The 17,266-nt window shown below is 44.0% G+C and overlaps 2 long non-coding RNA genes and 1 pseudogene across 3 annotated transcripts in view; 1 reads left to right on the forward strand and 2 right to left on the reverse strand.

Annotated features, from left to right (window-relative positions):
• Nucleotides 1-1,245: 1,245 nt before the first annotated feature.
• On the reverse strand, nt 1,246-1,820 carry LOC134476822 (uncharacterized). Its single transcript, XR_010048579.1, has 2 exons — nt 1,696-1,820; nt 1,246-1,621 (listed from the first exon to the last, which is right to left on the reverse strand). It is a non-coding gene; the product is annotated as an uncharacterized LOC134476822 (long non-coding RNA).
• Nucleotides 1,821-2,378: 558 nt separating this feature from the next.
• On the reverse strand, nt 2,379-5,716 carry LOC100715502 (E3 ubiquitin-protein ligase RNF182-like; annotated as a pseudogene).
• A 167-nt stretch (nt 5,717-5,883) lies between these two features.
• The window catches only part of LOC134476821 (uncharacterized), a 63,998-nt gene continuing 52,615 nt past the window's right edge, over nt 5,884-17,266 (forward strand). For both annotated transcript variants that reach the window (XR_010048578.1, XR_010048577.1), the window contains exons 1-2: nt 5,884-6,033; nt 10,424-10,474. This is a non-coding gene — a long non-coding RNA (uncharacterized LOC134476821). The remainder of the gene's footprint in view (nt 6,034-10,423; nt 10,475-17,266) is intronic.

A 17,266-nucleotide genomic window follows, 5' to 3' on the forward strand; every position in this document is an offset into this window, starting at 1 on the left:
CTGAAGCAGTTCTAGAAGTCCTCTTTTGTGTCTTTGTGAGCGTGAGGGGTGCAGTTGAGAGAGAGAGAGAAAAAAAGAGAGAGAGAGAGAGACAGAGACGGAGACAGACAGAGACAGAGAGGCCTTTACTGAGGACTGCAGAAGAGTGCAAGATTCCCTCAAAAACGGGGGAGCTAGGATCAGCTTTTATGAAGTTGGGCTGGGGTTGGACGCTTGGGTGGTTGTGGAGTCGGGATTGGAGAGGGCTCGGTGTGCATGTGAAAAGGGAGTAGGAAGTTTATTTTCGGAACTAGAAGAAGAACCGAGAAGTTACTCTTGGAGAGATAAGTTGCTTCTAGGGCCTGGTGCCATGTTGGGGGAATGTGATGAAACAGACAGCTCAGCCCCAGGCTGGCAGAACCCAGGGAGGTGCTGCTGAGTGCCATCCCCAGAAAGGCAGTCTAATAAAAACACTCCTGTGAGTCCTTATGCACTTCACTCACCGGACCTGGCCTTGTGTGATGTCCAGCTCTTCTCCAATGTCCAAATGACCATGAGAAGTAAATATTCTGAGTCAATTCTGGACATCAAGGCAGCCATGGATAGCACAGCTAGGCACACTCCCAAAAGAAGACTCCCAGAACTGCTCCAGAAAGTGGCAAGAATGTTGGGATGAGAGTGGTCAAAGCAAGAGGGAGTATTTTGAGACAGATTGATGGTGTCTACTTCATCATACATTTTCAGAAAGTTTCAATATTAACTATAGCTGTTTGACAATACCTGTGTGTTTCTTTAAATGGCAAAGAGGGAGTGGGGGCAGCAGATTGAATTAAGATTACTCATCAGCTGACCTTAGAGCAAGGAAATCTTCATGGATTGTCTGGTGGGCTCTATGCTGTCAAAGGGTCCCTAACTGTGAAGAGGGAGAGAGCCTGAGTCAGAAACAGAGTGATGCTGAGTGAGGAGCTGAGCAGCTATTGCTGGCTTTGAAGATGGAGGAAGGGATTCCAATCAAGGATGGATTAGAAAAGACAAGGAAACAGCTTCTCCCTAAAGCTTTCTAGACAGGAACACAGTCACACTGACATCTTGATTTTAGCCCAGTGACACTCATTTTTTGGCTTCTGAACTGTAGGACTATCAAATCTATGATGTAATAAATTTCTGTTGTTTTAAGTTACTGTAGTTTGTTAGAATAGCACAGAAAAATAAAGAAAGCTATTAGTCTGCTTCCCAGTACTAAAACAAAATACTTGAGACAATAAATTTATAAAGATAAAAGGTTTACTTTGGCTCACAGTTTTAGAGGTTTCAGTCCATGCATGATTGGTTGATCTGGGTAACACAGCAGATTATAGCAAGAGCCTGAACTTCTTACTTCATGGTCAGGGAGCAAAAGGGAGTGAGGAGAGGACTGGGATCCTACACCCCCTTGAAGGGTATGACCCCAGTGACCTTAAGAGTTTCTATTAGGTCAGTGCACCACACGGAGGACCAAGCCTTTAACCCACAGATGTTTGGGGAACACTCAGATCCAAACCACAGAAGATAGGCCCTCAGTGTTGATGAGATGCGTGAAGAATATTCTGGAAGACTATTGCTACACCTGGGAAGGGGTCTGAGGTTCTGTGAGGTAGCAGACCTGGCAATGAGAAAGCAAAGTTGAGCATAAATTGGGAGAGAACCAGGGCGCAATGAGCCTGGGGACGAACTCACCAGGCAAGCAAGAACCCATGTGTGTCTTCTCTCCACTCCTCACCAGGGGGTTACACTCAACCCAGGACAGGGAGAAACTGGAGAAGATTTAACAGGAAGTAAAGGAGCCACAGACAGGATGCTGGACCATAGCAGCCAGCAACAATGGCCATGAGCTGTACCAGCCCTGGGACTGGGCTTGGTCTCTCCTTCCACATCTGGATTCCTCTTCCTCTCCTTCTCCTTCTCCTTCTCCTTCTCCTTCTCCTTCTCCTTCTCCTTCTCCTTCTCCTTCTCCTTCTCCTTCTCCTTCTCCTTCTCCTTCTCTTTCTCCTTCTCCTTCTCCTCCTCCTCCTCCTCCCTTCCCCTCCTCCTCCCCCTTCCCCTCCCTCTCCTTCTCCTCCTCCTTCTCCTTCTCTTTTCCTTCTCCTCCTCTTCCTCCTCCTTCTTCTTTCTTTAAATAAAGACACTATTTTAATTTCCTCTTCCTAACGTTTGTCCCTCACTTTTAACAAAAGATGACGGCCTTCTGAAAGTGCCTTTGGTCAGGTCAGCTTTGTCGAAAAGTTCTGATATGTTTTTGTGTGTGTGATAAAGACGTTATTAGCTTAAGCAATGCATCTCAAAGTTTATGTTTACAGTTATTATCTAAAGTTAGCCTGGGCCCGGAGTACTAACCGACTCTCAACCACAAGTCAGAAAAGTCAAACGTCTAGTCAAATTTAATAGACAAACAGAACATTAGCACAGTGAATAAAACATGAAAGCATTGCCCTTTTTGCATTCAATAGCATAAAGAGGATTTTTTTGTTATTGTTGTCATACACTTGGAACTCTTTAAAACCAAGCCAACTTACTAGAAATCAAAGGGAAAGACCACTGTGGTACACAGATACACAGCACTGCACACTTTATACAAATAAGTAAAACACACGGCACTCATACCCAGAGCTTTCTAGAAATCCCATCACATAGCTTTTCACATAGCTCACCAACTTACTCAGTTACAAATTTCAGACAAAATAAGGCACTTTTTAAAGAAAGATTTTATAAATATATAAATTCAAACCACAGAACATTCCTAAACATTATATTTCCTCAAAGCACAGATGGATCTCTGGAAACTGCATTCACAGTGCTACTAAAACTAGATTTTATGGACTCATAAACATGGTTAGTTGTATCTTGGGGGCTTGAATTTGGTGGGCCATATCCCACATAAACTTTCTCCTCTCACTTACCATGGCATGCATACTATCAAAGTTGATAGTTATACAAATAAAATCAAACTGCTATTCAAGATAAATACCAATTTCTCCTCCATAAGGAGATAGGAACTGGCCCACCGTAACTGGGCCAGAACAAATACTTTATTACAACCAATTTAAAATGCCCTCAGTGATGCCCTTTTCTAAGATTTACAAATATTTTAATGTTAATAATTAGTAACAGGTTTTAGACACTAAAGAAATTTTCCCCCTAGTTTCTGTGAACGTTCTATTCTTCCAAAGCTAAAATCTGATAGACAATTTCTTTTTTTTTTAAATCCATTTATCGGTATCAGAGATCGAATTCATGACCACCTGCTTGCAAGGCAGGTGCTTATGCCATTGATCTAAATCCCCAGCCCCAGACAATTTCTTCTTGTAAGTATATACATTCAACTTCCCCCACATACCAAAAAGATGGCTTAAGTCACATAGCTTATGCTTTTATGTGAAATAAAATTAAGAACTTCGATCTATTCCCAAACTGACTGAATGTCAGCAAGGGTAACAGTCAGCTAAAATTACACTCTGCTCCCTTCACTTTTCATGCTTGAAGGGTCCTTTCAAGCAGGGTGCCAATTTCGCCTGGCCCCGACCACTGCTTTGCCTGGACTTCTTTCCGTGCAGACACACCGTTTTGCACATAACTCAACAAAATACAACAAAAAACTTAGGTACTCAGAACTTCAAACCATCAGCAGCAGTGTCTTGCTAATTGTTTCTGGGGTTTCAATGCCACAATCCTAATAAAATATTTTAAACTAGGAATTTACAGCAGCTAACTTAAATGGAGCCTTGGTTGGGATGGGGGGCTGACTGAGGGAGTGAGTTAAAAACAAAGCAAAACCAAGAAGTTCTAAGGAAAGACTCAAATGGAAGTTCCCAGAACAGTAACTGCTCTACAGGAAGTCTGACCTTTCATTCTTCTCAGAGAAGCCCAAGGAGAGAGGGAAATAAACAGAAGGAAGACAAACGGTATTCTTCTGCCATGAAGCCTATTTTAATGCAAATTCTTCAGTGTTTTCTGTACTCTTTAGGGATGTAACAAAACAGGAATTCAGTGAGACTGCCCAAGGAAACAGGCTTAGTGTCCCTCTGGCAGAGGCGGACACCCACAGGGAAGGGTCTCTGTGGAGCTCAGAGTGACAGACCTCAGAGTGACATTACCTTAAGAGAGAAAGCAGCTGAAAAAATCGGGGCCCCCGAGTGTGGGGACACAGACAGCAAGGTCAGGCTGTGTCTGTCCCCCATGTAGACTCTCTCTGGCTGGCACAGGAGAAACCAGCTAGACCCTAATCTGCCCAGACACCTCTGCTCCTCACTCTGGGGCCATCTGGAGGGACGGTGGGAAATCCCCACCCTGCTGAAGGAAGTCTCAGGCTGTCAGCTCCGCTTCTTCACTAGCTCTTAAGTATCAGCGAGATTTAGCTTAGCAGCATAAGCACCTGCCTTGCAAGCAGGCAGTCCTGAGTTCGAACCCTGGTACCGATAAAAAAAAAAAAAAGTATCAGCGAGCCAACACCTGGGAGGAAAGACTAGAAACATATGGCCCTAGCTTTTCTTGATGCCATGGATGCTAATCATAAAGAGTATAAAAGAAAGTAACTTCTATAAATTACCTAACTTCAAACACAGCAACTTGTGTCAAATTCTGTATTTGCATATTGATTAAGAAGGAAACAGCTTACAGTCCAGAAATTCGTGACAAATGCACTGGCAAAAACCATACACCATGAGGATGACGAAGCTCAAAGGGAGGAGGGTGACAGAGACAACCTGAGGCGACCTTCTCAGACACTGGTAAATAGATCCCGGAGAGTAAGGAGCTGGAGCACAGCAGACAGCGGGATGGAGGTCCGAAGCAGTAGGGAGGTGCAGTTCCACAGCCCAGGTGCCGGGGCAAGGTGGTGACAGAGTCAAAGCTTGCAGGCCTATAAAATTCAACCAGGGGAGCGGAGCTCTCTGGCTGCGCCTCCTGCATGACTGGTGGTTATCACCTGGCAGGTGGAAGAGCCCTGGGAAGGGCTGATGAGGGAGGCCAGCCTCTTGGGGGTCAGCCCAGCTCGGTGGGGGTCTCCGGCAGGCACTTCTTCCCTTTGCCTCCACCAGCCCAGTTTGCCAAGACGTTGTTGTGATTGTCCCGCAGGCTACTGACTTCATCGGCTGGCAGGCATGGCTCAAATCTGCAGAGAGGGCAGCCGATGACACCCTGTGGGGAGTTCCTGAAGCCTATGATCCTGTAGAGGCATTTGGTACAGACCCGGTGACAACACTCAGGCGCTTAGGGCTTCCTCTGCTCCAGGGTGCACCGATTGTAACAAAGCTTGCACTCCAGCGCGTTGGAGACCTGCGCCTCGGCAGAGTCCTGGGGCAGCTGACTGCATCTTGAGGAGTAGAAATGACTCTATGCAGATGTATCTGGCCAGGGAGCAACTGTGAGCGAGGTGTCCCTTGAGTTTCATATCTGGATCCGGCAGGGAGGGGCAACGGCTGCAGGAGTGGTGAGAAAAACCAGAAGCTGTGCAGGCATTGTCAGTTTCAGCTTACAACTGTCTCAAAGGCATCTTAAAAGACCATATGAAGGGTCTTGTCGGAGGGGGAGGAGGGGGAGGGGGAGGAGGAGGGGGAGGAGGGGGAGGGGGAGGAGGGGGAGGGGGAGGAGGGATTGGAGGGGTAGGAATAGGAGGGGGAGACTCGTGGGGAGGGTTGACGAGGGAGACCAGCCTTTGAGGGGTGTTGCAACTCAGCAGCCGCTCCGTGGGATTCTCTGGCATCTTCCCTGTGCCTCCATCAGCCAAGTTTACTAGAGTACGGTTGTGGTTGTCCCTCAGGCTACTGACTTCATCATCTGGCAGGCATATCTCAACCCCGCAGAGAGGGCAGGGGGTGACACCCTGAGGGGAGTCCCCGAAGGAGGAGGGGGACGGGGAGGGAGGAGTGGGAGGAGCGGAGGTGCCCTAGCCGTCGGAGGAGGAGCGAGGCTTGGCTCCCTGGGTCCTGCGTGAACTGTTCTTGAGGCGAGCACCTACCTGGAACCACCCTGGGTAGGAAACTGGGGGAAATGGCGCTTCCGCTTGGCTATACTGACACGGTAAGGTGGTCCCCTGCACTTTATGGCCCTGCCAGGCACGCAGGAAGTGGTATCAGTGGTGGGGAAAATGCACTGTGTCCCTCCAGGGTGAAAGTGGGCCAGCGACTGGCTACTGTGAATGGCTGTGCTTCGCCAAGGATGTCAGAGGTTGAGGAATTAGTCTTGGCAGGAGAAGCCTACACTGCTGGGCTCACATATTTTCCACAGTGGCAGCTGTGACACTGGTGGGTTTAGTAGGGTGTCGCCTGGTACTGCAGTGCCCACCCTGTAGTGGGTGGTCACTGGGGAATGCTGCACACCTCGGGCAGGTTCCCAGAGGTCCACTGACACACTCGCTCTCCAGACCTCTTTGTTTTCTGATTTTCCAATTTCAATCCTGGGCTCCAAGCCATTTGCCAAGGTGGGAGCTGATCCTTGGGACTAAAAGGCATGGGACTCATTTATTCATTTAAAACACGCACTGAAAATAGTGTGTTCTACAGCCCTCCGCCAGGCCCCGCCAGGCCCCCGGCTGAGTCCTGGGGCCACTCTAATCAACAAGAGCCATTCACTTCTTGCTTTTTGGAGCCAACCATTTAGTAGGGAGGAAGTCACTAAACAAATATGACACAAAGGGTGGAGTGATTCGGGAGGGGACAGCAGGAGACCTGATATGGGCAAGGCTGGGCTGCCAGCAGGGTCAGGGACATCTCTGAAGAACTGACATTGAAGTTGGGAACTCAGCCAAGGGCAAATGGCAACAAAATATTCCAGGCAAGAATGTGCCTGGGAATCCAGGGTGGTAAAAGCATGAGGTCAGGGTAAGCCTGGCTTAGGTGTCTTGTCCAGGATCTTGTCCTAAGCAAAGCACTGAGCAGGTCGCTCAAGAGTAGCAGCTGGATCAGTGGTTTATTTGAAAGACAGAAAACAAGATCCACAGAGTGGGAGCTGCCCACTGAGAATAGCTCACAGCCCCAAGGGGCTTGGTGTTGTGCTGGGATCGAGGGTTTCTGGGGTTTGACTCTTGCCCATGAGCAACCAGACTCAGCCCTTCCTTCGGGTAGTGGAGCTCTTGACCTTTCATGGCCCCTGCAGGAACTCTCATGGCATTCACAGTGCCACTCTGGGGTGGTCAAATCTGCATAGTCCATGACACGGTAATTAGCTTTGGGGTTTACCAAGGGCTGCAGAAGATCACTGGATACATGCCCTGGGACTTGTTGACATATGCTAAGTTACCTGGTTATCTTTACCCTTTGTGTTTAGACCTGGGCATCCTGGATCTGGCTGTTTAATTTAGAAGGTGGATCTGGTCTCAGAAAGCAGGCTCGAAGGTGGACCCTCTCTTTCTGCCCAGCAGTTTCCTTGGTTACCTTGTATGTCAGATCTAGCCCAAAAGTGATCTTTAAGGCAAATGGACCCTTTTTCCTTCTTCAGTTGTATTCCTAGCTACCTCCTGCCTCCAAGAAACACGAGCAAGTTCAGAAATAACCAGCTGAGGAAGGCGAGGCTTGGAGGAAGCAGGGTGCAGCAAAGCAATGTAGCCAGGGTTCAGATGTGACTCTCAGTGACCGCACTGTACTGTGAGGAGAATGAGGTGGAGAAGGCCAGAGAGGAAGGCGTGTGGCCACCCAGGGAGGAAAGATGGCAGCTTAGGCAGGGCAGGACCATGGGGCAGAAGCACAGAGTCCAAGAGCTATGCAGCAGGTGGAATGGGCTGGGCCTGGTGAGGGCTGCATGGAGAATAGGAAGAAGGAAGCAGAAAAGACACCTCAGGGGCTCCTGGGCTGAGTCAAAGACTAAATGTGGTCAGTGGCTGAGATGGAAGAAAGCAGAGCAGGGGAAATGCACAGAGTTCTTTAGGTGCTGAGGAGGGGAAAGACAGGTGAAAGCCGGGCAGGGTCAGGTAGGCAAAACAGAATATACACAAATGTGATGCGGTAGAATCAGAGGCTGAAAATACTCCTGACTTTTGACCAGCTCTTGGAGGTTTATCCGAAGGAAAACACTCAGAAGAAAACAGTGATTCCATTTCACTTTTACAGACCCTTTACCAGGCAGCCACTCACACGGGTCAGGCAGCACCTGGCTTGAGGGTGCAGATGAGTAAGCAGGATGCCTGGCCTCAGCCAGCTCTTGTGCCTTGGGAGAGAAGGCAGGCATGAAGGCAGGCTGCAGGCCGGGTGTGGTGCGCACGTCTGTAATCCCAGCAGTATGGAGGCTGAGGCAGGAGGATCGCTGGGAGTCGGAGGCCATCCTGGGCTGCAAAGTGAGTTCAAGGCCAACCTGAATTGCATAGTGAAACTCTCTCTCAAAAAGACAAACAACAACAAACAAACAAACAAACAAAACCCACAAGTAGCTGCAATGTGACACAACTTGTGATCAGAGCCAGGCAGGCATGGCGAGAACCAGACTTCTCAGATAGGCCTGCACCCTGGCATTCAGGTGCTCCTGACCTCACTATCTATAGGACAGAATTACAGGATTTACTTTCAGGCTATATGACATTTACAATATTGACTCTTAATCATGTTTTAAATTGTAAATGTGAGTTGCATCATGTAGGTAATATAAACTTATGTACAAGGTATTATTCATGTTAGATTGGGAATTTGAAGGGTCCAGGAGCATTTTCCCCACGGCAGTATTTTTTTTTTTTTTTTTTTTGGTGGGGAGACAAGGTCTCACTGTGTGCTTCGCTGGCACTGAACTCCTGGCAGTCCTTCTGCCTCAGCCTCCCTAGTGCTGGGATTACAGCCACCACATGTACTTTTCAAATAAATAAATGGTATGTCCCAAATATTGCGTAGGACATGATTATACTAAAAATGTATCTGTTATTTATCTGAAATTATAGATGAAGCACATAGATAACACCCATGTTTATCTGGTAGACATAATTTAGAAGACTTAAAGAGGGAATGATGTATTCCATATTTTAAAAGTCCAAGTCATTTCTGTATAAAAAAATCCTACTGTTGGGCTGGGGATTTAGCTCTGTGGTGTTAAGCGCCTGCCTGGCAAGCATGAGGTTGTGAGTTCCATCCCTCGTACAAAAAAAAAAGCTAGTGTTTTCAAAGTATTGTATAATAAATGTTTTAAAGTAGGTGTGTCTAACAAATATTTGGGACATAACTCTTGAGCACTTAAAAATTGTCTAGTGAAATTCAAATTTACCTGACTATTCGTATCTTTACTTGCTAAATCTAAATCATGGCACATGACACCAATTTAAGAATCGATTTGAGCCCAAGTCCTTGATGTTGAGCTACAATCGCTGTCTTAACTCTGAGACAAGGTTTCACTCAGTTGTCCTGGTGGGGCTTGAGCTTGCTACCCTCCTGCCTCAGCCTCCCACAGTGCGAAGATTACAGGTGTATACCGCTATGGTTGGCCAGGAATCTGCTTCTGAAATGCCTGGTGGTTGTGAGCCCCCGCAGGATGACTCTCGTTCCCCTCAGTGGTGAAGCTGGTCAAGGTGCAGACCTTCAGCGCTGCCGCTAATGTGCATTACACACGTGGCAAGGGGCGTCCTTGAATAATGAAAAATAGTGCTTGTTTTCCGGGAGCTCAGCGGGAGGTGCTTACGCCAAATGGTGTGGGAAAGGACCAAAGCGGTGTGAGGCGCTCCTCGGGGAGTACACTGGACAGTCGTGCTGGTCAGATGGGTGAGGTGACGTCTGCGTGTGGGTGTGGGGAAGCTAACCGGATGATTCTAGAGTGGATGACGCCCGCCTTTCTGTTGCAAAAGCCATCACTTTTTATTTGTGTAAGCAAAATTTCACAACATTCCAAGCATTCTAAAATTTGAGCAGACAGTAATCAAAAGTGCATCATGCTTCTTGTTTTTTGCATCACGTCCTTTCTCCTGTGTCTAAGGACTAACTTTGGCAAAATAAACTTCGTACTAGAGACAGGAAAACTGATCTGCCTTCTTTCTTCATTTCCGCTCAGCTCCCTGCTCTATAGGGAGCCAGGAAACCTTGGGAGGTGAAGGAGTGCGTCTCTGTGAGAAGTAAGTTCGGTGTTACCCAGCTGAGCAGTGATCCTTCCCATTCCCTTTCTCCTCCCAAGCCAAAGGGTCTGCTCTGCGCACCTTCCTTTCTTCACACTCATTGTTAATTACTTCTCCACCGAGAAGATGTCTTCTGCTGGAATCGAGGTAGAGAGAAAATTCATAGACAGGGCAGACAGCGGCCTTTCCCTTGTATGGAAGATGTCAGACTGTCTTCTTGTTTGTTCCTCTGACGTGAAAGAAGATGCTGCTATTTTCCATCAGTGTAAAGATCTCACCGTAAATATTCACATATATTTATGCTGCCCTTGAGACCAGCAATTCTGTTACCACACTAAGCGCAGGAAAAATGTTGTTTAATTTTTTAATTTTTAAATTTTTATTTTTTTTTAGGAAAAATGTTGTAAGAACAAAACTGGATGTCATTGCTATTCGTCACTGTTGGTAAGTAACAGGCATTTCTTGGACATCAGGCATGACTTTATTATTTTCTTCCTTGTGAAGACTATTGAAACTAAAAGTATAAAAGGGGTCTCATCTCCACACAAAGTATGCTCAGCTTTTGAGTTGAACTCAGAGACAGGTAGGGATCTGGGTGTGGCGCTGTACATCTGAAATCCTGGCACTCAGGAGCCACTGTGAGACTGAGGCCAGCCTTGGGCTATTTAGCAAGTTTAAGGCCAGGGTCAAGGAGACCCTGTCTTTAAAAAACCCACATATACAGTGATACCTGGGTTTATGAACTAATTCTCATAATTTGGTAGCAATTGTGGAATGAATTCTGTGCCCCAAATTGTGGAATTAAGCGAACTGTGGCATATACACACACATATATATATGGGGAGAGAAAGAGAAGGAATTGGGGAGAAAAGAGAGAGGATCTATCTAACTGTGAGACAGAGGAAGGAACCTCCTCAGAATAAATAGAAACACTGTAAAAGGAAAGCAGTTAGTCCATGGAACATGCAATATCCCTGCAAGCTCTTAATTAGTGAATCTGTCCTCGCGGTGGGTAGGAAAAAGGCAAGCAGACAGTTTCTGCACGGGCTCTGAAGACAGTAAGGGAAGAGTGCTGGGCACTCAAGCATTTTTATAGGCGTCTGCCCTCTGCTATGAGTACCATATTAATTTATGTTTTTTAAAAATGTGTGTCTGATTTATTTCACTTAGAAGTGTGATCTCAAGGTGAATTAACCCAGAAATATCTCAAGTTTATCTTTCTTTATTGCAGAGTAGTGCTTCATTGTATATAAAAAAATCACATCTTTTTTATCCATTTACCTTTGATGGGCATTTGGGTTGTTTCTAAGATTTAGCTATTACAGATTGTACTGCTGTAGACATGGGTGTGCATGAATCACTATGATGCTTTTAACTCTTCAGGGAAGAGAGCGAGAAGGGGAACAGCTGGGTCAAATGAAACCTCAAGCTTTAGTTCTGAGGAATCTCCACACTGGTTTGCATGTTGGTTGTATTAATTTACTCTCCCATCAACATGGATAGAGATTGTCCCTACAGCCTCGACAGCTGTTATTCAATGATTTCTTGTTAATAGTCACTGTGGAGTGAGAAGGAATCTCAGTGTTGTTTTAATTTGCACTTCTCAACTAACCAGTGATGTTGAACATTTTTTCGTATATTTATTTGTTGTTTGTGCTTCTTCACCTGAGAGGTGTCTACTCATTCAGATGCCCATTTGTGGACTGGGTCTTTATATTTAGGGAATCTGATTTTTTTGTTTGTTTCTTGTATATTCTAAATATTAGTTCTTTGTCTGAGGAATAGCTGGTAAAATTTTTTCCTCATTCTGGGGGTTGTCTCTTCACACTGTTGGTGCTTTCTTTTGTTGTGCAAAAGCCTTTTAACATGAAGAAATCCCAGTTGTGAATTCTTTGTAGTAGTGCCTGTGCAATCATGGCTTTGTGCATATAGTCTGTCTACCTACGTCTTCTAGGGTTTTACCGAGTTTATATCTTTCAGCAGATTTAGTGTTTCTTTTCTAATATTTAGATCTTTGATCCATTTTGATTTTAGTTTAGTACAAAACGAGAGATATGGGTCTAAGTTTAATCTCTGGCATGTAGAAAACCAGTTTTATCAGCAACATTTATTAAGTAGGCTATCTTTCTTCCAGTGAAAGTGTTTGGTATTTTTGTCAAATGTAAAGTGGCCAAGTGTGGAGCTGTTTCTGCATCTTCTATTCTGTTCCATGGATCCTCAGGTCTGGTTTTTTTTTTTTTTTTTTTTTGCCAGTACTATCCTATTTTGTTTTGGTTTGTTTTTTAAATCACAGTAACTTTGTAGTATAATTTCAAATAAGGGATTATGATGCCCCCTGCTTTACCTTCATGGCCCAGAATTGCTTTTGCTATTCTAGGTCTCTTTTGTTTCAAATGAATTTAGGATTGCTTCCCTAGTTTTGCAAGGTATGGTATTTTGGTATTTTAATTGGAACTGTACTAAATCTGTATAACAGTTATGGTAGTATGGCCATTCTTACTACTCAAGATCAAGGAATATCTTTCCATTTTCTGATATCCTCTTCAATTTCCTTTTTCAGAATACTAGTTTTCAGTGCTAAGATCTTTTGATTCCTTTATTTGATTGATTCCTAAAGTATTCAGTTTTCTTGGTGCTACAGTGATAGGTATTGTTTTCCTAATTTTGGTCTCAGTGAATTATTTGTATAAAGGAATGCCACTGATTTTTGAGTGTTGACTTTGTATCCTGCTATGCTACTGAATTTGGTTATTAAATCTAGGAGTCTTGGCTGGGGATTTAGCTCAGCGGCATAAGTGCCTGCCTTGCAAGCAGGTAGTCGTGAGTTCAATCCCCGGTACCGGTAAAAATGAAAAAGACAAAAAAAAAAAAAAAATCTAGGAGTCTTCTGGTGAAGTTTTTGGGGTCTTCAATGTGAAGTATCATGTCATCCTCAAATAATAATTTAACTTCTTTTTCTTTCTTAGTCAGTTAATTGTTCTGGCTAATGTTTCCAGAATATATTGTATACAAGTGGTGATAGTGGACATCCTTGTCTTATTCATTTTAGAGTGAAAGCTTTCAGTTTTTGACCATTTAGTATGATGTTGGCTGTTGGTTTGCCATAGGATGGCTTTTATCAGATTGTGATAAAGACCTTCTATTATAATTTTAGGTAGTTTCTTTTATTATCAAGAATAGATGTTGGTCTTTGTCGAATGCTTTTCCTGTGTCTGTTAAGATTATCATATGGTTTTTATCCTTGGCTCTGTTAATGTGGTGTATTACATGCACTGGTTTGTATACGTTGAACCATCCCTACATCCCTGATATGAATCCTTCTTGGTCATCGTGTAATATTCTTGATGATTTGCTGCATTGTTTGCCACAATCTTATTGAGGAGTTTTGCTTCTATGTTCATTAGAGACTGGCCTAGTTCTCTTTTTTGGTCAGATTGTTTTCTGGTTTGGTATCAGTGTAATGACTGCTTCCAGGAAGGATTTTGTGTGCAATCTGCCTCTCCCTTTTGGGTGGGGGTTCTGTTGCATGGAAAATTGCTTTCCTTCCTTTGACTTTTTTAGTTAGATGTATTTCTTATATGCAGTGTATTATTAGATCTTGTTTCTTGAGCCTGTACCTGTTTCTTTTGGTGAGTTAGATGATTTACATTCATGGATATAACTGGTACATATTGATATCCTTGTGTTATGGTTTGTGTCTGGATGTCCCCCTAAAGCCTCGTGTGGTCATGGGGGCAGTTGTCTCCAAGGTGGCTGAAATCTAGCATTTGTGATTGGTTCACTGTCTAGTGCTGGGATTTGCAGTGTGAGTGCTGCACCTGCCCTGGGGCAGATAGCCTGTTGCTTCTCCCTTTTGCTCTGGTCATTTCTGGTATCCATAGCAGCCATGAACAGTTGACCCTCAGCCATGTCACCATGCCTTGGAGCCAGCTGAGTATGGACTGAAACCTCCACAAACTTAAGCTACATAAACCTTTCCTGCCTTCATTTTGGGGATCAAATATTTTGTCTCAGCAGCCACAGAAAATGGTTACCTTGATATGTTAACTTGTCATGTTATTTTCCTGTTTTCTCCACTCTAATTGGTTGCCTTGTTGGTGGGTTCATCTATTGGCTGTTTTTGTGGTCCCTTTGTAGAATATCCTTTTACACTTTTTAGAGTGCTGGTTGGATGGCCATGAATTTCTTCAGATTTTCTTGATCATGTTAAGTATTTTATTTCTCCATTAGTTTTAAAACATAGTCTTGTGGCATATATCAAATTGGGTTAGAGGCTGTTTTAGGGCTTGAAGTATTTTACTCCAAGCTCTCCTTAAGGGTTTGTGCTGAGAAGTCTTCTGTAATTTCTTCCACCTCACTGCTCCCTGGATTTGACTTGGGCAATACGGAAGTCTGGGGTTCCAGCTTGCTTCTGTGTTTTACCCCCTCCAAAAATTTTTTTATATTTTATTTTCTGCATCAATGCTTGTAAACTGCTTATGGAGGTAGCTTTATCACTAGTATCGAGACCTCCTTAGGAAACGACTACTTCTCAGATGTGTCTTCTATGTGTAGCTGGCTTTTAGCTTTTGAGTCAGTCCTAAGATCCTACCTCTTCAATTTACTAGGGAGTTGCTTCAATTTACTAGGGCCTAGCATCCAGTTCCTTGGTACTAAATTATGGTATTTTTTTATGACCTTCAGACAATTTTGGTATTGGCATGCAAGGGTGAACAACTGATCACAACTTTGTTACATTAGATGAAGTAGTACAATCAGTAACAACAGTATCACCCAGCATAGACTACAAAAGGACACACTGTAATAATTATTAATTTGCCACGGTTAACCACATGAACATGATCTTTATTTATATAACAAAATGTAAAACAAATCAGAAAATTTTACATAGTAAATATCCCCTCAATAGAGTGACTTTGCCCTCAGGGGGAGAATTTTAAGAAGAGAGAAGAGAGAAAAAAAATAAAAGAAAAAGAGACTAGAAACTAAGCTGAAGGACAGAAGATTACCCTGGGAAACTGGCGGAGAAGGTGGGAGAGGAAGGAAGAAGAAACAAAAACAAGAAAAAACCAAAAAACTAACAACAATTGTCACACTTATGAAAAAACAAACAATCAGAAAAAAAAGCAAAGAGAAAAAAGGGAAAGTGAGGAATTTCTTTGATTCTCAGCTTGGGTTATCTTCTGGAGTGTAGTTTTGTGGTAATCTCCACTTCCCAGTGTGTCTCTGCTGTCACTGGTAGACAAATGAGAAAGCCCAGATCCATCTTAAATGACCTCAGCAACCCTGCAGATAAGTCCTGGGTTTGGACTCCATAGAATTCAGGCTGATCCAGGTCTGCACTGTGAGGCTGGGACCCAAGTTGTCCAGCCCACAACACGCTGGGTGTGTTTTTGCCAGTTTGATTTCAACTACCCCATCCTGCTTATCTCCCAAGTGTGTGCCTCACCTTGACAGACGATGAAGCCACACCACGGCTGGTCTGAGATCCAGGCTCAGGTGTCCTCACCCCCAAATAAGGTCCAGCCAATCACCCTCTCCTGGGGATATTTGAACTGGAGTCCCTCATCAGCTGTGCAGCCCATTGCTCCATTCCACTGGTGCTTCTCTCCCTGGAGTCACGGACTATCAACTGTGCCTCTGTAGATTCGAACCTCTCACAGCGAGTCAAGGAGAAAGCACTATTCACCATCTCCCTCTTTTCCCCAAGGGCTCCAGTTCTCCTTTGAGATCTTTGCTGGGTATCAGGGTCCCACCCTCCTTCTTTTCCCCAAGTTGCTATACTGGAGTGTCTGGACTCTGAATGTTGGAGAGGTCGATTGCGGCTCTCCACCACTTCACTATCTTTGAAGTATCTGTTTTTGGCTTTTTGAAACGTCTGGCTATGTAATTCAGGCTGGCCTCAAAGGCTATCTTCTTTCCTCAGCCTCTCAAATGCTGTGGTAACAGACACACATCTTCACGCCTGGCTTCATGAATATCTTTTAAAGGCAACAGCTCCACGAAGCATTTTTGGCATATAAAAATTAGGTTCAAGTGAAATGATAAAACACACCTATGGAAACACTGGCTTTCCACATGCTGAAGACTAAAACTACACCCATGTCTATCATCATGCACTGAAGTCAAAATGGATCAAAGACTGAAGCATTAAAACAGAAACACTAAATCTGCTGAAAGACGAAGTAGGTAGAAATCTTGAAGCCTTGGGGTAGGCAGAGAGTTCATGAACAAAAACCAAACTGCATGGGAAGTACATCACAGAATCAACAGCTGGGATCTCATCTTACTAGAAAGTTTTTGCATGTCAAAAGAAATCACCAACAGAGTGAAAACTCACAAATTGGGAAAAAAATATAGGTCAACTATCCCTCAAAGGACTTCTATCTAGAACAAATAAAGATTTAAAAAAAAATCAGGCCCCCAAAATTCAAAGACCCAATCCAAAAATGGGCATCTGAGATGAAGACACACTTTTCAGATTAAGAAATACAAATGGCAAACAAATATATGAAAAAATATTCAAAGTCATTGATTACTTGAGAAATGCAAATTAAAAACACTGAGAGTCTACCTCACTCCAGAAAGAATGGCCATCAAGAAATGAATCAATAACAAATGCCGGCAGGGCTGTGGGGAAAAAAAGAACCCTTTGCCATTGTTGGTGGGAGTGTAGACTGGTGCAACCACTGTGGGAATCAGTGTGGAGATTCCTCAAAAAACGACGATTAGAGGTTCCATTCAGCCCAGTTATTCCCCTTCTGAGTATTTTCCCAGAATTAAAAACATCTTACCAGAGCAATATATGTGCACCTACGTTTATAGCAGCACAATCTGTAACAGGTAAATCTTGGAAACAACCTAAATGTCCATCAACTGAAGAATGGCTAAAAAAAGATGTGGTTTTTTTATACAGTGGAGTACTACTCAGCTATAAACATAAATTTGAGACTTTTATAGATAAATGGATGCAACCAGATTCTATACTCGTAAGTGAAATAAATCAGACTCAGGTGTGTAAACACTGTATTGTCTCCGTGGTGTAAGAAACAAAGAGTGAATGACATCCAAAAGGTACAACAGCTATTGTGAAAGGAAAAGAAACTGCTTGAAAGGAAAGAACTGGGATGGGGAAAAATAAACAGGAGGGGGGAAAAAAATATATATATATATACACCCTTCTATACACGATAGCTAAGATAATTGTGCTAATTCTGTTAGTTCATAAAAAGAAAC

Source organism: Cavia porcellus, unplaced genomic scaffold (genome assembly GCF_034190915.1).
Source record: "Cavia porcellus strain 051 isolate PalLab524CR breed Dunkin Hartley unplaced genomic scaffold, mCavPor4.1 scaffold_7, whole genome shotgun sequence".
NCBI classification, from domain to species: Eukaryota; Metazoa; Chordata; class Mammalia; order Rodentia; family Caviidae; genus Cavia; species Cavia porcellus.